The sequence below is a fragment of the Lagenorhynchus albirostris genome, chromosome 14, assembly GCF_949774975.1.
Source record: "Lagenorhynchus albirostris chromosome 14, mLagAlb1.1, whole genome shotgun sequence".
Classification (NCBI taxonomy): Eukaryota; Metazoa; Chordata; class Mammalia; order Artiodactyla; family Delphinidae; genus Lagenorhynchus; species Lagenorhynchus albirostris.
The window spans coordinates 83,533,743-83,550,816 of NC_083108.1; the positions used below are offsets into that span (position 1 = coordinate 83,533,743).

At 44.9% G+C, this 17,074-nt stretch overlaps 1 protein-coding gene across 1 annotated transcript in view; it reads left to right on the forward strand.

The window, feature by feature from the left end:
• The first annotated feature begins 1,486 nt into the window (after window positions 1-1,486).
• The window catches only part of TMEM132B (transmembrane protein 132B), a 178,359-nt gene continuing 162,771 nt past the window's right edge, over window positions 1,487-17,074 (forward strand). Inside the window, exon 1 of the mRNA XM_060121017.1 lies at window positions 1,487-1,546. The gene's annotated coding sequence lies outside the window, so the exon portion shown is untranslated. The remainder of the gene's footprint in view (window positions 1,547-17,074) is intronic.

Here is a 17,074-nt window from a genome sequence, read left to right on the forward strand (position 1 = left end):
TGCGTTTCCCTGACTAATGATGCTGAGCATCTTTTCATGTTCTTGTTGGCCACGTATATCTTCTTTGAAGAAACATCTATTTTCAGATTGAGTTATTTGTCTTTTTTTGTTGTTGAGTTGCAAGAGCTCTTTATATATGCTGGATACTAGACCCTTATCAGAGATATGATTTGTGGATGTATCCTCCCATTGTATCCTTTCACCTACATTCATATGTTTTTAATTGCATCTTAGACCCTGCTATTATGTGTGGATTTGATTAATAAAACTCTTGGAGGGAATCTTTGCTTCTAAGTTCTTGGTGGCAGTGGAATGTCTGTCCTGATGGATCTGTCTTTGCTGATGCTCCTGTAACTCCTGCACACATACCATTTTTTGGCATCGTGGCATTCCTTTTGCCTTCTCTGTGGAAAAGGATGCCCAGAGCCCCACTGGGCATTTCTTATTAGTCCACAGGCCTCTGGGAAGCAGAGGGGGTTCAGGTACCTTCACAGCTAAGCATGTGCTGACCCTCTGCAGCATTAGTTCATGCACCCGGAAGTCCAATGACACCCTTTTCGTATTACTTACATTTAGTTAAGCACAGCAAGCAGCTTGGCTTTCCATGGCCCTGTCTTCCTCCTGATTGTTCTCCAGACGAGTCCACAGCATCTGGGCAAGTCCCAAGGCCATTGTCAGAGAACTTGGATGTTGCCTTGCAATCCCCGTGGTTACAGAGGAGATGTATTCTGATTAGTAGCAACATGAAGATAGTTTTAGGAGCAGGGAAGAAACGGCAGACAATCCAGGCTGGGAACTCTCTTTGGCCTTTGCTCAACGGCTGAAGCAGCTGGGGCCCTGGATTCTTCCTTGGGGAATTGAGTTCTGCAAGCATCGTACCAGGCAGTCCTTGGCCACTTCAGCCTGCCTGAATGCTGTGTTTCTTTTGCTCCTCTGAGGACCGCATGGTCCCACTGTTTCCTCTTCACAGTGTGATCAGTGCTGCCCGCCTCCCCCTCAGTCCCCTGGATGGCACGGCCCCTGTGGCCTCTCAGACCCTCCCACCTCATGGGGGCCCTTCCCCATCCCCAGGGGAAGAACCGGGCCCCAGATTCCATCCACGCCTGCCAGACACATCCGTCTCGCCTCCGTCCCACGGGACCCCTGAAACAGAAAGCGATCTGGTTCCCAACACACCGATCAGACAGAAAATTAACAGACGTGGCAAAACGCTGGGGCTCCTACTTTGGGGCGCTTGTAAAAGTAACAGGACACTTAGTTTTCAAAGGAAAGGCATTATGGCCACTCTTCCCTACATGTCCCAGAGGAAAGGGGAGAGCTGTTCTAGCTCCCTGTTTTGAACTAAAATGGTCATATACATATATATTTATATATATATAATTTTTTTCCTACCCCACAGAATTAAGGCAGCAGCAGGTGTGAAAATAACCGCAGTGAGAGTCAGCAGCGAAGACCAGTGGGCAGTCCAGGAAGAAATTGACAATGACAGTGTTCAGACAGCAGCCACCCTCACCTGCGTGGGTCATCACCCGGACGCACAGAGCAGGTAAGCGCTGAGATGCTCACGGTACCTCGGCAGTGGTGGGTTGGGGATGGTTGCAAATGCTGACGGGAAAATAAAGAGTGTATAAATGAAGAGGTGCCTCTGCATTTTTATTTTCTGTGCCTTTTTTTAAAAAAAATATTTATTTTTTTATACAGCAGGTTCTTATTAGTTATCCACTGTATACATATTCGTGTATACATGTCAATGCCAATCTCCCAGTTCATCCCACCACCACCCTCCCCCCGCTCCACGTTCCCCCCTTGGTGTCCATACGTTTGTGCTCTACCTCTGTGTCTCTATTTCTGACCTGCAAACCGGTTCATCTGCACCATTTTTCTAGGTGCCTCTGCATTTAATGGGAGATGTGTTCCTTTGAATTCATCAGCTCAGCTCCGTCCTACAGCTTCTGAATGTATTATCGGATGTGCTGCAGGATGAGGGCTTTATCCTTTCTGCTCTTTATACATCAACGACCTAATTAGGTTGGCAGTCTCAAAAATTACCTGAACTCCTGTTTGTCACAGTGCGGGGTTTGATAACCATTATTTAAAAATTTTATTATTGTTACTGTTATTGTTGGCAGTGAAGAGCTGAAGAATGAAGTGGGGAAAATAGAAATGATTTAAGAGGCAAGGGGGAAATGTACATTTTAATGAGTGAACTGAGGGTGCCTCTAGCTGTCACGTAATTGTCTCCCAGTGCTTAAAGGTAGTGGTTTTGCAGCTATCACACCTGGGTATTGGCATATGGGCTCGGGATGTGAAGTTGGGGAACTTGGCACTGCTGGCAGGTCTTCTCCAGCTCCGATAGCAGCCTTGGGTTTTATGGGGCTGAGCTTGCCTGGGAAGCAGAAGGAGGTTGTTGCTAATAATCTTGCATCTGGGCTCCCAACAGGCAGAACGAGCTCTCACCCCTGTTGCCACAGTCTTTTCTACAGTCTCTTGGCCTCTCTTCTCTTCCCTTTTGACCGAGCAATGCTGGCCATGCAGTTCCCCTGGCTTTAAAACCACCAATGACTCCCACTTCAGCCAGGATGAGACCCCTACTCCTCAGGGTGGCATAGAGCCCTGTTTAGATCTTTCACTTATCATCTTCTAGTGTCATCACCTGTTCTCTTTTCTTTCGTTTCTTGTTTTGTTTTTTTTCTCTTTTTGCCACACTGCGTAGCATGCAGGATCTTAGTTCCCCGACGAGGGATTAACCCTGTGCCCCCTGCAATGGAAGGGCAGGAGTCTTAACCACTGGACCACTAGGGAAGTCCCTCTTTTCTTGTTTCTAAACCCTTTGAGGTCCACGATGTTGGGCACCAGAGGGGCACTGGGTGAATGAGTGAGGGAGCTGGTGGGCGGGTGGGTGGGAGCATGAGAAATGGAGAGATTGTGTGAAGCTCTTGCCTTTTCTACTGGGTTTCTAGGCCGAGGGCTGTCTCTGCTTGGGTGACCTCAGCCAACCTCCGCTAGAACTCTGTTCTGCCTGGTTTTGAAGAGCTCTTTCCAAGGGAAAGAGTCACTCAGGTTGAGTGATCAGAAGCCTCTGACTAGGAATATTGATCAGGTGGTCTGGGTTCCTCTCACTCCCAGCGCAACATTCCGGTCATCATCCTTCACATCCCTTGACAGAGCTTTTAGTCTGCAGCCTCATGTGACCCATGGTTTCCCTGGAAATCTGAATCTGCTGTCTGAACACTCCCCTATCCTGAGCTGTCGATACCTGGAAAGAGTCTAGGATTTTTATATTTGCTCAGTTGCAGGTACTAGAATTCTCACCTAAAAGTGGCTGCAACAATAGGATTTTGTCATCTCATGTGACAGGAAGCTTGGAGGTGGGTGGTTCCGTGGTTGGTTCATCCAGCAGCACAATTGTGTCACCCAGGTGCATTCTGTCTTCCTACTCCATCACACCCAATTCACTGGCTGTCATCCTCCAGCTTGTTTCCTCACGGCTGCAAGATGGCTGCAGCAGTTCCAGGCATCACAAACTTATCTAGTTGTATACAAAGACTGGAAGGGAGGGGGGCTTCTCTTTTTGCCGGGAAAGAAGACCTTTCCAGCTGGAAAGAAGACTTGCCCTGGAAGTCTAAGATCTCATCAGTAGTTCCATGCCTTTGCTCAAGAAGCAGGGTAGTCTGGAAAGTTGAATATCTGGTATTACTTTCAGGCTTTGTACTGAGAGATAGTCTTTGATGTCAGGGAGAAGGATGGTCAGCTAGCAGTATCTGCCACGCTTCTTAAAGGTGGGATGTGTCCAGGGTCGTGCCTTGATCTCTGTTTTGACTCCACTGGAAGACTTCCTCTTGGTTTTGCTGGGGTGTTTATCCGGTGGACTTTGTCTGACTGATGCCCTTAGGTACCACACGATTGAAGCCCACGCAGAAAGGGCTCCTTGACTCCTTGTGCAGATGGAGAAATTCGGGGGGACGGGTGCCAGAAGTGTCTGGATGCAGGATTCTTAGCAACCTGGCTCTGTCTTTCCTCTGGGTTGGCATCATCTCCAGCAGGTCTTCCCAGCATCAATCCTACTGGCTTGGTCACTTCAGGGAGAACGCTGTTCTGCTCCATCACATCCAGCACAAGTCTTGGGGCTGCTCATCACTGGCTCTGCCTGGAGTAACGTGGATCTTGTACTCACTCTGAACCAATCTCTGTAGCCAGCTGTAAAAGTAGGGGATGGGTGGGGTTTCCCTGGTGGCGCAGTGGTTGAGAGTCCGCCTGCCGATGCAGGGGACGCGGGTTCGTGCCCCGGTCCGGGAAGATCCCACATGCCATAGAGCGGCTTGGCCCCTGAGCCATGGCCGCTGAGCCTGCGCGTCCTGAGCCTGTGCTCCGCGGCGGGAGAGGCCACAACAGTGAGAGGCCCGCGTACCGCAAAAAAAAAAAAGGGGGGGATGGGTGAACCCACCTGAATGACTTGGGCTTAGAGTACGGGAGAGGGTTCTTGGGGGAAAATGGGAGGGCAGAAACAAGAGGTGGCCAGGAAGTGACGACAGTCCTGCTGACCCTCTTATAGGGCTGGAGGAGCCCCAGTGGGATGCCTGGACTTACACCCTCAGAAGTCACCGTGTGGGTCTCTAACGGCCGTCTCCGTGGTCTGCACATGGGAAATTGACTTGGTTGACATACTGGCTGATGGAGTGGTGATGTTTTAAATTGAAGGGAAAACACAGGCTGTGGTTATCACTTTCGGTTCTGAGAGAATCAATTTTGCATTTTCTTTAGAAGAGATTAAAAAAGTTACAAGAGAAAAAAAGTTGTTACATAACCAGAGTTACATAAGTATCAGACATTGCAGCATCGTCTTCTCTTACTTCACTTTCCGTTTTTGCCCTTCCCTGTGCTGTTAGAAGGGCAGGGATTGTTGCTGGCATGACAATTTATGCTTATCTAATATCCCTCTAAAATCGCTTCCATAATCTAAATAAATAATTGCTTCTTTTTATACTTTTTTTTGGTTGTTGAATTGTGAGATCAAATGAGGTGTGAAATACCAGCTCATGGACTGTGTTTGTCAGGCTAACAAAGTGAATCTGTGAATATATCCCTAACAAAACATCCCGAGGAAAGCTGTTATCTCTGAATTGTGACAACCTTGGGCGGAATAGGGTTTTTAATAGAATATAAGGTACCAACTGCCTGAAGTTCTGTGATAAGAATTAAAAATATGTCAGTATGGGAAGACTCAATGGGCTTGGTTAGGAAGGCAGAAAGGTCTTAATTCAAAATATTTTCATGAACACTCATTGTGAGGAAATGTGAGTAATAAAGATGGAAACCACAAGGGACTTCCCTGGTGGCGCAGTGGTTAAGAATCCACCTGCCAATGCAGGGGACACCGGTTCGAGCCCTGGTCCGGGAAGATCCTGTGTGCCACAGAGAAACTAAGCCCGTGCGCCACAACTACTGAGCCTGCGCTCTAGAGCCCGTGCTCCGCAACAAGTGAAGCCACTGCAATGAGAAGCCCGTGCACCGCAAAGAAGAGTAGCCCCCGCTCGCTGCAACTAGAGAAAGCCCGCGCGCAGCCACGAAGACCCTACGCAGCCAAAAATAAATAAAATTAAATCTTAAAAAAAAAGATGGAAACCACAAGATAACGAGTTGCATTGCCCAACGAAACGAGAAGGGATTAGAAAAATGAGCAAATTTGAAAGTGTTCAGAAAGGAGAAAATGAAACCAAGAGAAATGAAAGCCGGATGATGGACTCTTGGTTTGGGAAACCACGTGCAACCAGCTAGGTTGAGATGAGGTTGTTTCTTCAGTGATTTCTGTCTGGCCGTTGGGACCCAAACCTCAGAGAAAATAAGGTGCCACTCTGTGTGGTCAGAAACCACAATGCAGAGCTCATTCTCCTCTGAAAGTTGGTACAGAGGCAGAGAGAAGCTCCGGGAGTGCACCACAGAAACGGGAGTCTGTGCTTCTCCATAGGATAGAAAAGCCAAACCCTAAATTTACATTTGTTGTATATAATGAAAAGCATGGCAAAAACAAACTTCTGTAAATCGATTTTTGAGATTTTTCTGTGAAATTTCTTGAAAGAAATAGACACACCCCACATGATTGTAGCCCAGTTGAAGGTGAAATCGACCTCAAAGTTAAATGTTTACTGTGAAGTGTTACCATGTTTGAACATCTGGATTCACTGTTTCAGGAGTCTTTCTCGGCCTGCTCTAATCCAGAAGTGATTATAACGGGTTGAGCAGAAGAAGGGATCACCCTTTCAACTAACTTGACTAACGCATTGCCTTTTGTGAGATTTAGCAGTTGAACCTTAAGAAACAAACAATGGTGATAGAGGAAAAGTCACCATGTCGCGTGTCATTTTATGGATCCGTGAAACACGAACCAGTCTAAATCTTTTATTGTGCTTAAGGCGTCTTATTCAAGTTAGAGAAGAAGAAGGAGAAGAAAAGAAGGGGGAGGGGGAGGGAGAGGACAGGTCAGTGATGGTAACAGTTGCCTCTGTTTCTAAGAAGTATAAGTAGATTTTTCCCACCAGGCTCAGTTCAGGGTGGTTACTTTCCTTCTGTAAAATGTTTTATTGAGACGTAAAAGCTAGAACACGTGGAACGTTGTGGTACGTCTCTGAGGGCAGTTCTGTGTGATCGTGTTCCTTATTTATTTGAAAAACTTCTTGAAAAACCATATCATTTGGTGCCTGGCACCGTTGTAAGTCTTTGCGGGAAAACACACTTTTAAAAGTCGGAAATCCTAGAGCCCTAGGAGGCAGATAACTATTATCGTTCCCATTCACCAGATGTGTAAACTGAGGCACAGTTTCAGTGATTCCCCCAGGTCTCAGAACCAGTCAGTAGCCAAAGCACTCTGCCTTTCGGGTCCACGGTCTTGTCCACGACACTGGGCTCTTCACGAGGCACAAGGAGATGCCCCTGCTGTGCACTCTCCTTCCCCCCCACCCCATCTTTCAGCTCTCTTGCCTTAAGTGGACTGAGAACTCAGTAAAAAGCAGCGTCCACAGCACTAGCAGACCATCTAGCATGTGGAAATAGGCGCTGTAGTGAGTTGAAGGGTGGCCCCTCAAAGGATGTGTCCACATCCGAATCCCTGGAACTTGTGAATGTGACCCTGTTTGGAAAAAGGGTCTTTACAGAGGTAACTCAGAATCTTGAGAAGAGGTGATCATTCTGGATTATCTGGGCAGGCCCTCAATCCAATGATGTGTCCGTATAAGATATGTTCATTGCAGCTCTATTTATAATAGCCAGGACACGGAAGCAACCTAAGTGTCCATCATCGGATGAATGGATAAAGAAGATGTGGCACATATATACAATGGAATATTACTCAGCCATAAAAAGAAATGAAACTGAGGTATTTGTAGTGAGATGGATGGACCTAGAGTCTGTCATACAGAGTGAAGTGAGTCAGAAAGAGAAAAACAAATACCATATGCTAACACATATATATGGAATCTAAAAAAAAAAGGGTCATGAAGAACCCAGGGGCAACACAGGAATAAAGACACAGACCTACTAGAGAATGGACTTGAGGATATGGGGGCGAGGGATGGGTAAGCTGTGACGAAGTGAGAGAGAGGCATGGACATATATACACTACCAAACATAAAATAGATAGCTAGTGGGAAGCAGCCGCATAGCACAAGGAGATCAGCTCGGTGCTTTGTGACCACCTAGAGGGGTGGGACAGGGAGGGTGGGAGGGAGGGAGACACAAGAGGGAATAGATATGGGAACATATGTATATGTATAACTGATTCACTTTGTTATAAAGCAGAAATAGCACACCACTGTAAAGCAATTATACTCCAATAAAGATGTAAAAAAAAAATAGACACACAGAGGAGCAGGCCACGTAAAGATGGAGGCTGAGATGGGAGGGGTGCAGCCACAAACCAAGGAAGCCTGGTGCCACCAGAGGCTGGGCAAGGCATTGAGTGGATCCCCCCTGGAGGCCCTGATGGCACCTTGGTTTTGGAGCTCTGGCTTTCAGAACTGTGAGAGAATAAATCTCTATCGTTTTAGGCCATTACATTTTTGGTAATTTGTTGAAGCAGCCCTAGGAAACGAATACGGGGGCTTAATGACTACTTGGCAAATCAATAAATCAAGGCATCTCAATCCTAGATGTCTCTCAGAATAGCCTGGGAGTCTCTAAAAAGCACACACTCCTTAGACCCTACCCCTAATTGGGTCACAGGCATTGTTATTTAAAAAAAAAAAACCCTAGTGATTTTAATGTGTAGCCAGGGATACAGGAATAAATGAAATGTTAATGAATTTAAGCACCATAAAGAAGATAAAGGTACTTTGTTGTTTAAACAATTTTAGGATTGGAAAATGATTGACTTAGAACACGGAATTCTTGGGTTTACAGTAGCATTTGCCACTGCACGCCTGGAGACCCCTGAGTACCAGCTGTCGCAACAGTTCAAAATCAAGATTTGATGCATAGAAACGTATCGTGCCCTGGACTCGTCTGTAATTCTCTCTAGAAAGTGGCAACAGAATTCACCTATAGGAAACAGAGGACTCTTCCCCTCCCCGCAAAAGGGACCAGACCAGCTGAAGAAAAGAAAACAAATATTTAAAAAATATTTCTCCTCTTTTCCTAACCAGTGGGAAACTCTTTGTTCATTTATGCAGCTGGCTAGTTTCAGCCTAAGTGTAATGGGCAGCTTCTTACTTCAAAAGGAATAGGTGTTTAGCTGTAGAAAATTTAGAAAATACAACTGAGTAAAATGGAGAAGGTAAAGGTCATCTCTGAACCAAGGTATGAGTCATAGGCAGCCATTGTTAATATTTTGATGAGTATATCTGCACATGCTCATTTGTTCACATGTATATACATAAATACATGATTTTTGTCAATACTAGAATTTGTTTACCTTTGAAAGCTGTTGTTTTCTGTAATAATGTAGAATAAATACATGGCAGCATCTTTTCATGTCATTAGATATTTAACCATCAAAAGAATTATCAACCCTTTTGGAAAACTGATGCAAGTGGTGGATTCTTCCCCCCGCAAAACTACAAATAGGCACACATAAACATTGTTTTCTAACAATTTCAAATTAATGGGACCTTTCCGTGAACCTGTAACTTTTAACGTAATATTTTAAAGTGGTACAGTATTCTGTTGCTATGATAGAGGTGTGTTCCATTCATTTACCGTGTTTCGTTTTTTCCTCTTTAAAACATTGCTGCTGGCCATTTGCATGATGTTTTATGTTTTCCTCCTTTTAAACATTCTCTTTTTTTAAAAAACTAAAATGTCTGTTGCATATTCTTGTAGATAAGTCTTTAGGAGAGAAAGCTACAAGTGAATGGGTGGGTTCAAAAGACATGACTGTGTTTTAAGTTTGTGATGCTTTTGTGAGATTTTCCTGCCAGTTTACACTGCCAGCTGCGTAAGAGTGCCTAGTTCTCCGTTCCTTTGCCAACTTTGGGCATTGCCTTAAAAAGATAATTTGATAGTTGAAATATGGCTGTCTGCTTGCATTGACATAATTTCTGGTGAAGTTTAACAATTTTCGTCATGTTTGACTGCAAATGTTTTTCCCCACTTGTTGTCTTTAGTGTCTTGTTTGTTTCTTTTGTTATTTTTGTATTCTGACTTTAGCGATGTTGTAGGCTTTTGTGTTGTCCAATCCAGTCATCATTTTCTTTCAAGTCAAGGGCTCCCACCTGGAGGAGGGATGGTGTAGGGACAAGCAGGACGCGTGAAAGGCTCTGTCAAAACCCACCCGTGAGGCGCTTCCCTGCTGGTCCAGTGGGTAAGACTCCGTACTCCCAGTGCAGGGGGCCTGGGTCTGATCCCTGGTCAAGGAACTAGATCCCGCATGCTGCAACTACAAAAGATCCCATTTGCAGCAACTAAGACCCGGCATAGCCAAATAAATACATAAATAAATATTAAAAAAAAAAAAAAAAAAGGCCACCCATCAGCCCAGCCTCTGAGTGGTGTCAGAGAGAACCAGAGCCAGACGCTGGTTAAAGTGGTGGAGAGAGATTTTATTCAGAAAGTATTGCAATGAGGGAAGCGAGACCCCAGGGTAGAATTGGGCTCCATTCCCAATGCAGTAAAGACAGCTGGAGCTTTACAGCCAAGAACAGAGTGGGCGTGGTGTCGGTAGGTGGCAGATTGCCAAAAGGAGACAGTGACGGTAAGGGGATTCTTGCTAGACTGACCAAACCAGATTCTTGCTGAGGGCAGGCCAGACCGATCAGACAGCACGTGTGGGCATGAGGAATTTGATCGGACAGGGAGGGTGATCAGCTATCAAGGGTGGGGTGGGATGTCTGTAAACTGACTTAGCAGGATTCTTGCTGTAATTGGGCTACGCAGGTGTGGCAAGGACACGGCCACTGTCAGGAGGAGGGAGGGCTCAGAGGAGCCAGTCTCAAGCTGGGTTAAAGCGAGAGTCTGTCCAGTGACTGCACAGGGCAGTGCCCACTGCCGGCCTGGCGGAGGCCGGTAGTGTGAGTGGGAATTAAACCTTGGTCATCTTAAGCCATTGAGGGTGGTTTTTTTTAAATTGAAGTGTAGTTGAATTACAATATTGTTTTAGTGTCAGGTGTACAGCAAAGTGATTTGTGTGTGTGTGTGTGTGTGTGTGTGTGTATTCAGATGATTTTCCTTTATAGGTTATTACAAGATATTGAATATAATTCCCTGTGCTGTACAGTAAATCCTTGTTGCTTATCTATTTTATGTATAGTAGTTTGCATCTGTTAATCCCGAACTCCTAACTTATCCCTCCCCCTTTCCCCTTTGGTAACCAGAAGTTTGTTTCGTGTCTGTGAGTCTGTTTCTGTTTTGTATCTAGAGTCATTTCATTACCAGCCTGAGCTGGAACCGAACTCAGGTTCGTCTGCCCATCGTCTCTCAAAAATTCAATGTTTGAGAGACAAGGGGTGGTGGAAGAAGAAAAATGCTTTATTCAGGAAGCTGGTGACCCCGGGAAGAGGGCAGACTAGCGTCCCCCAGATGATCTCCCCATCGCCGATCAGGGGGCGAGAGCTTTTAAAGGAAAGCTTCCAGGGTGTGCACGCGAGGGCTACGTGCAGAATAGCAGTCAGCTCCGATAGCCATCTTGAAACTGGTCGTGTGGTGGTCTGGTCAGCGTCATCTTCATTGTTTTAAGCACACTTCGTCTTCAGCTCCAGTGTTGGTTTATTCCCACTTTTCTTGAGGCCAGTTCCTGGAACTGTGCAAGCCGTGGATTCAGTGCGGCTCTAGACGGGGCAGCGTGTGTCATGGGTGTAGTCTGGTTATCACGCCATTAGCTTTTTCCCTCTGGTGGCTGTTTTAGTATCTGCAGAACGACTCAGGAATGTGTGTCAGACACTGTTATCTAAGTCCTTCAGGGAGGAACTAAAGATTCTGTGATGCTGTTGCCCTAACCATTAGCTGCCTCAGCCTTCTCTTTAGTGGCTCAGAGGAGGCCTGGGAGATTACAGCTTTTCTACAAACAAGAGACAGGGCACATGGAAGGGCCTTTGTGCATGGGAGGGCCCCTGAGGGCCCTGCTCGTTTTCAGTTTGTATTATTTTTTGATGCTACATGTAAGTGATATCATATAGTATTTGTCTTTCTGTATCTGACTTACTTCAGTAAGTGTAATATTCTCTGGGTGCATCCATGTTGCTGTAAATGGCAAGATTTCATTCTTTTTTATGGCTGAGTAATATTCCACTTTTTAAATACACACCACATCTTCTTAAACCAATTGTCTGTTGATGGGTACTTTCTATGTCTTGGCTATTGTAAATAGTGCTGCTATGAACATTGGGTGCATGTGTCTTCTTGAAGTAGAGTTTTTGTCTTTTCCTGATAGCCCAGAAGTAGGATTGCTGGATCACATGGTAGCTCTATTTTTAGTTTTTTAAGGAACCTCCATACTGTTTTCCATAGTGGCTGCACCAATTTACATTTCCACCAACAGTGCACGAGGGTTCCCTCTTCTCCACACCCTCTCCAGCATTTATTATTTGCAGACTTTTTGATGGTAGACATTCTGCACAGGGTGAGGTGATACCACATTATGGTTTTGAGTTGCGTTTCTCTGATACCCAGTGATGTTGAGCATCTTTTCATGTGCCTGTTAGGCCATCGAGGTTTGAATTCACTTGTTACCACAACGTGAGTAGTCTATCCTGACTGATACAAAGAGTATCCAAATATACAGTTAAAAAATATGAAGATTTTTTTGGAGCAGTTTCAGGTTTACAGAAGAATTGAGTGGAAATTACAGGAAATTCCCACATTACTCCCCGACATACGGTTTCCCCGTTATTAACACCTGGCATTATTAGTGTGGCACGTTTATTACAATTGATGAGCCAATATTAAAGATGCGTTCTTTGTTTTTTAAACTTAACTTTTATTTTATATTGGAATATAGTTGATTTACAGTGTTGTGTTAGTTTCAGGTGTATAGCAAAGTGGTTCAGATACACATACACAGATATCCATTCTTTTTCAGATTCCTTTCTCATATAGGTTATTATAGAATATTGAGTAGAATTCCCTGTGCTATACAGTAGGTCCTTGTTGGTTATCTATTTTATATATAGTAGTGTGTATATGTTCATCCCAAACTCCTAACGTATCCCTCCCCCCCTCACCTTTCCCCTTTGGTAACCATAAGTGTGTTTTCAAAGTCTGTGAGTCTGTTTCGGTTTTGTAAATAAGTCCATTTGTGTCGTATTTTAGATTCCACATATAAGTGATATCCTATGATCTTTGTCTTTCTCTGTCTGACTTACTTCACTTAGTGTGATGAAGGCGCATTCTTGTTAACTGAAGTCCACAGCATACGTTAGGGATCACTTTGTTGTACATTCTCTGGGTTTGGATGATACATAATGACACGTGTCCACCATGCCGGCATCATACAGAATACTTTCACTACCTTAAAAATCCTTTCTGCTTCACCTAATCATCCTTCCCTCCCTCCCCCCCAAACCCCTGGTCACCCCTGATCTTTTTATTATCCTTATAGTTTTGCGTTTTCCAGAATGTCATAGAGTTGGAATCACAGAACGTAGCCTTTTCAGATTGGCTTCTTTCGCTTAGTAACATGCATTTAAGGTTCCTCCTCTTTTCATGGCTTGAGAGCTCATTTCTTTTCAGCACTGAATGATATTCCATTGTCTGGATGAACCACGCTTTCTTTATCCATTCACCTGCCAAAGGACATCTTGCTTGCCTCCAAGTTTTGGCAGTTGGGAATAAAGCTGCCATAAACATCTGTGCGTGTAATTTTTGTGGGCTTAAATTTTTAACTCCTTTAGGTAAACACCGAGGAACGTGATTGCTGAACGTTATGGTAAGACTATGTTTAGTTTTGTGTGAAACTGGGAAACTATCGCTGAAAGTGACTGCACCATTTTTCATTCCCACCAGCGAAGAATAAGAGCTCCTGTCGCTGCCCCGCATCCTCACAGGTATTTGGTGGTGAGTGTTTTGGATTTTAGCTCCTCTAATAGGTGTGCAGTAGTTTCTCACTGTTGTTTGAATTTGCAGCTCCCTGAGAGTATGTGACGTGGAGCAGCTTTTCACGGGCTTATTTTCCATCTGTATCTCTTTTCTGGTGAGGTGTCTGGTCAGATCTTTGGCCCATTTTAAACACTGGGTTGTTATTTCTTATTGCTGTGTGTTAAGAGGTCTTTGTAGATCTTAGATGCCCATCCTTTATCAGTTATGCGCTTTGCAAATATCTTCTCCCAGTCTGTGGCTTGTCTTTTCATTCTCTTAATCAAATATACATATTGGGTAGCGATACCATGTAGGGAATAAGTTCAGAGGTTTCAAAGTGGCTACATTTATGTGATGAAGAAGTTTTCCTAATTCTCAGTATGGCTCGTTTGGAGCAGAAACCTGTATATTTGGGTGTTTGGGTGTGGTTTTTGCTAAAACAATGTGTCTTACTTTGTGCCGCTGAGTCTTCCTGCTGGCCAGGAGGGCCGTGCTGGCAGAGGACTGTATTCCTGGCAGGCTCATTCCTAGAAATTCCTTGTGGCCACCACATGGCCTCTGACTGTGGTCTCTCCCCACTAATCCGTTCTGCTACCAGCTGCCAGGCTAATCTTAAAATACCGCTTTCATCACCACCTAGTGGTTCCCTGTTGCCTGTCTCTGGAAGTCTAAACAATTGGCTTGACTTTTTATGGTCTTTTTAGAAGCAGGGTTCTCTCTGTCACCCAAGATGCTCAGAACTCTGGTGCAAGAGACAGATGCTGGGACAGCGAACTCAGCCAGTAGGTGGCGCTCTGTACAGTTTTAGGACAAGAGCCCAAGTGCAGCACAACAAAGAAGAGGATGCAATGGAGGAAAAGTCATCTCAGAGGAGGTGACATTTGAATTGGTCCTTAAAGGATGAGTGGAAGTTTAAACCTAAGCAGTTCTGGGAAGGTGCCCTATTAAGCCATTCTTTAAATAATACTAACGCTGTATTGTGTTCGTTTTCCAGAATGTTCTTTAATGCACAAGTTTGGTAGTGGTTGGATTGTCTCAGAATATGGAGCATCTGTGGAGAGGGGATGCATCTGGATGGGGCCGTTTTGAATAGTCTTGAAAGGTGCCAACGTGGGAGGAGTTTTCAGGGGGTGTTGGAAGCAGATCCTATTAAATGCAATGCTTATTTAGCACCTACTTTGTGCCAGGTTCTATGCTGTATATTATCCCTGTGAATTATCAAAATATACCCATGAAGAAGGTAGAACAAATAACCCCACTTACAGATGCGGAGGGTGAGGCTCAGATATTAAGGGTCCACAGCTAGGTCCATAGCTAGGACTGGTGGATCTGGGATTGGAACCCAGATTTCAAGATCCTAGAACAGCGCCTGGCACACAGTAGGCACTCAACAAACGTGTGTCAGATCATTCTAAGCCCAAGACTCCTTCCCCAGCACCAGGGAAAAAGAGAAGAGAGTGGTGCTGAAGAGAAACTCTGCCAAAGGTCAACACTTGGGCAGGATTTTGGTGGCCTCCCCAAATCCCCAATTTAAGCAACATTGTGTGAGGCTATAGGAAGCTCAGCCTCCATCATTGCTTTATCAGCTTCATGCATTATGGGTCCTTTAGACCCATAAGAGAAATAGAAATGAACAGAGTTTCTTTCAGACACTCAAGTATCGTGGAGATTCAGACATGCCCTTTCTTCTTGAGTGCAGATCTTATTTCTTCTGTGTGATTTAACGTCTGTAGTTCCCTGATGCAGGCAGAAATTGAGCCAGAGGATACGGGAGGCTTTCTTTCCAAAGGTCTGCCCAAATGGTGATCTGCCATGGGAACCTTTGCAACAGATTTCTGATGGGCGGTTGATGAAATTAATCGAGGGTAACCTGCAAAGTTGATGCTCTTGGGAATGACTCTTTGTTTAACCTTTTAGGTTGGTATTTGTCAGAAACCCCAGCCGCTCCATTAAATCATTTTTATGTCATTATTGTGATGTATTTATTTACTTATTTTGACATATTTATTATGATGACATTATAGATGTCATTGACCAAATGACCACTGGAGCTAGGAAACGTTCCTCAGATCTGGTGCAAATCTTTGACAAAAGCAATCAAATGAACCTTCGAGCACTTCCCCCGCCCCTACACTTCCCTCACGGTTCCCTGGAGAAAATACTCTGTGATTGGAAAGTATTCATTTAATGCAGCCTGCCTCAACCAAGCATCAATTCCTGTAAACCTACAGAAGAGGTAGTATACCTGGTTACCTTTTTTTTTCTTTACTGTGTGAGGAGAAACCTCTATGTTTTTTTTTTTTTTTCTCTATGTTTTTTGAAAGGACATCTGATTCGGTTTTATCCAGCTCCATGGCCAGCGTCCTCTGTTGCTTTCCGTGGGTACAGGTGCAACGTGTCTCCACATTCTGTCACCTTGTATCCAAACATAACTATTTAAAGGCACTTGACGCTGTTTGCAGGAAGGATGTGCAGCCTTCCACCTCCAAAGGCGTTCCTCCGTCTCATCAGAAGATCCACTTTTTTAATTAGTAGACTTTATTTTTTCTTTTTGTTGGTTTTTTTTTTTACTTTAGACTTTATTTTTTAGATCAGTTTTAAATTTACAGAAAAAATGGAGCTGAGGTTTCCCATATACGTTCCCCACCACTCCACACCCACTTTCCCCCATTATTAACACCTTGCATTAGTAAATTGCATTTGGTATAATTGATGAGCCAATATGGATACATTATTATTAATGAAACTCCATACTTAATTCAGATTTTTTAAAGTTTTCACCTAACGTCCTTTTTCTATCGCAGGATTCCACCCAGCACACGACATCACATTTAGTCATCATGTCGCCTCAGGCTGTGACAGTTTCTCAGCCATTCCTTGTTCTTGGTGACCTCGATGGGTTTGGGGGGGAGTGTTGGTCAGGTATTTTGTGGCTGTCCCCCCACTGGGATTTGCCTGATTTTTCCCCCCTCCTGATTAGACTGGGGTTATAAGTTTTGGGGAGGCAGACCACAGAGGTGAAGTGTCATTTTCATCACATCACACCGAGAGTACCCACGACCAACACTATCTTATCACTGTTGACACTGACCTTGGTGACCTGGTGGCAGCCAGCGTCTGCTAGGTTTCCCCACTGTGAAGCTACGCCATCCCCTGCTGTCCGCACCGTCCTCTTGGAAAGGAAGTCGCAACGCAGCCCATACTTAAGGGTGGGAGCCTTGGTCCCCTCCCGTGTGGTGGACTGTCTGCAAAATGTACTTGGGATTTTCCTTGCTGCTCCATTTTCACTTCCCACACTAACTGCACCTCGTCTGTGAACTCCAGGACTGAAGGATTGACTGTGTGTCTGAAGGAAGGACTGTGTGTCTTTCCACACAGAGTTGCTGTTGCCCAGCGCCATGCGTGGCACATGTTAGGTGCTAAATAAGAAATGACTGTGGCTGCATGAATAATGAAGGGTGGTCTAGTTAGGAACGCCTCACCTCCTGGACTTCTGCCACCCCTTAACAGAGAGGGACCTCAGCTGCAGCGTTGACGGTCGGTGGGTACACTGGAGATCTGGACCTCACGTCATCCA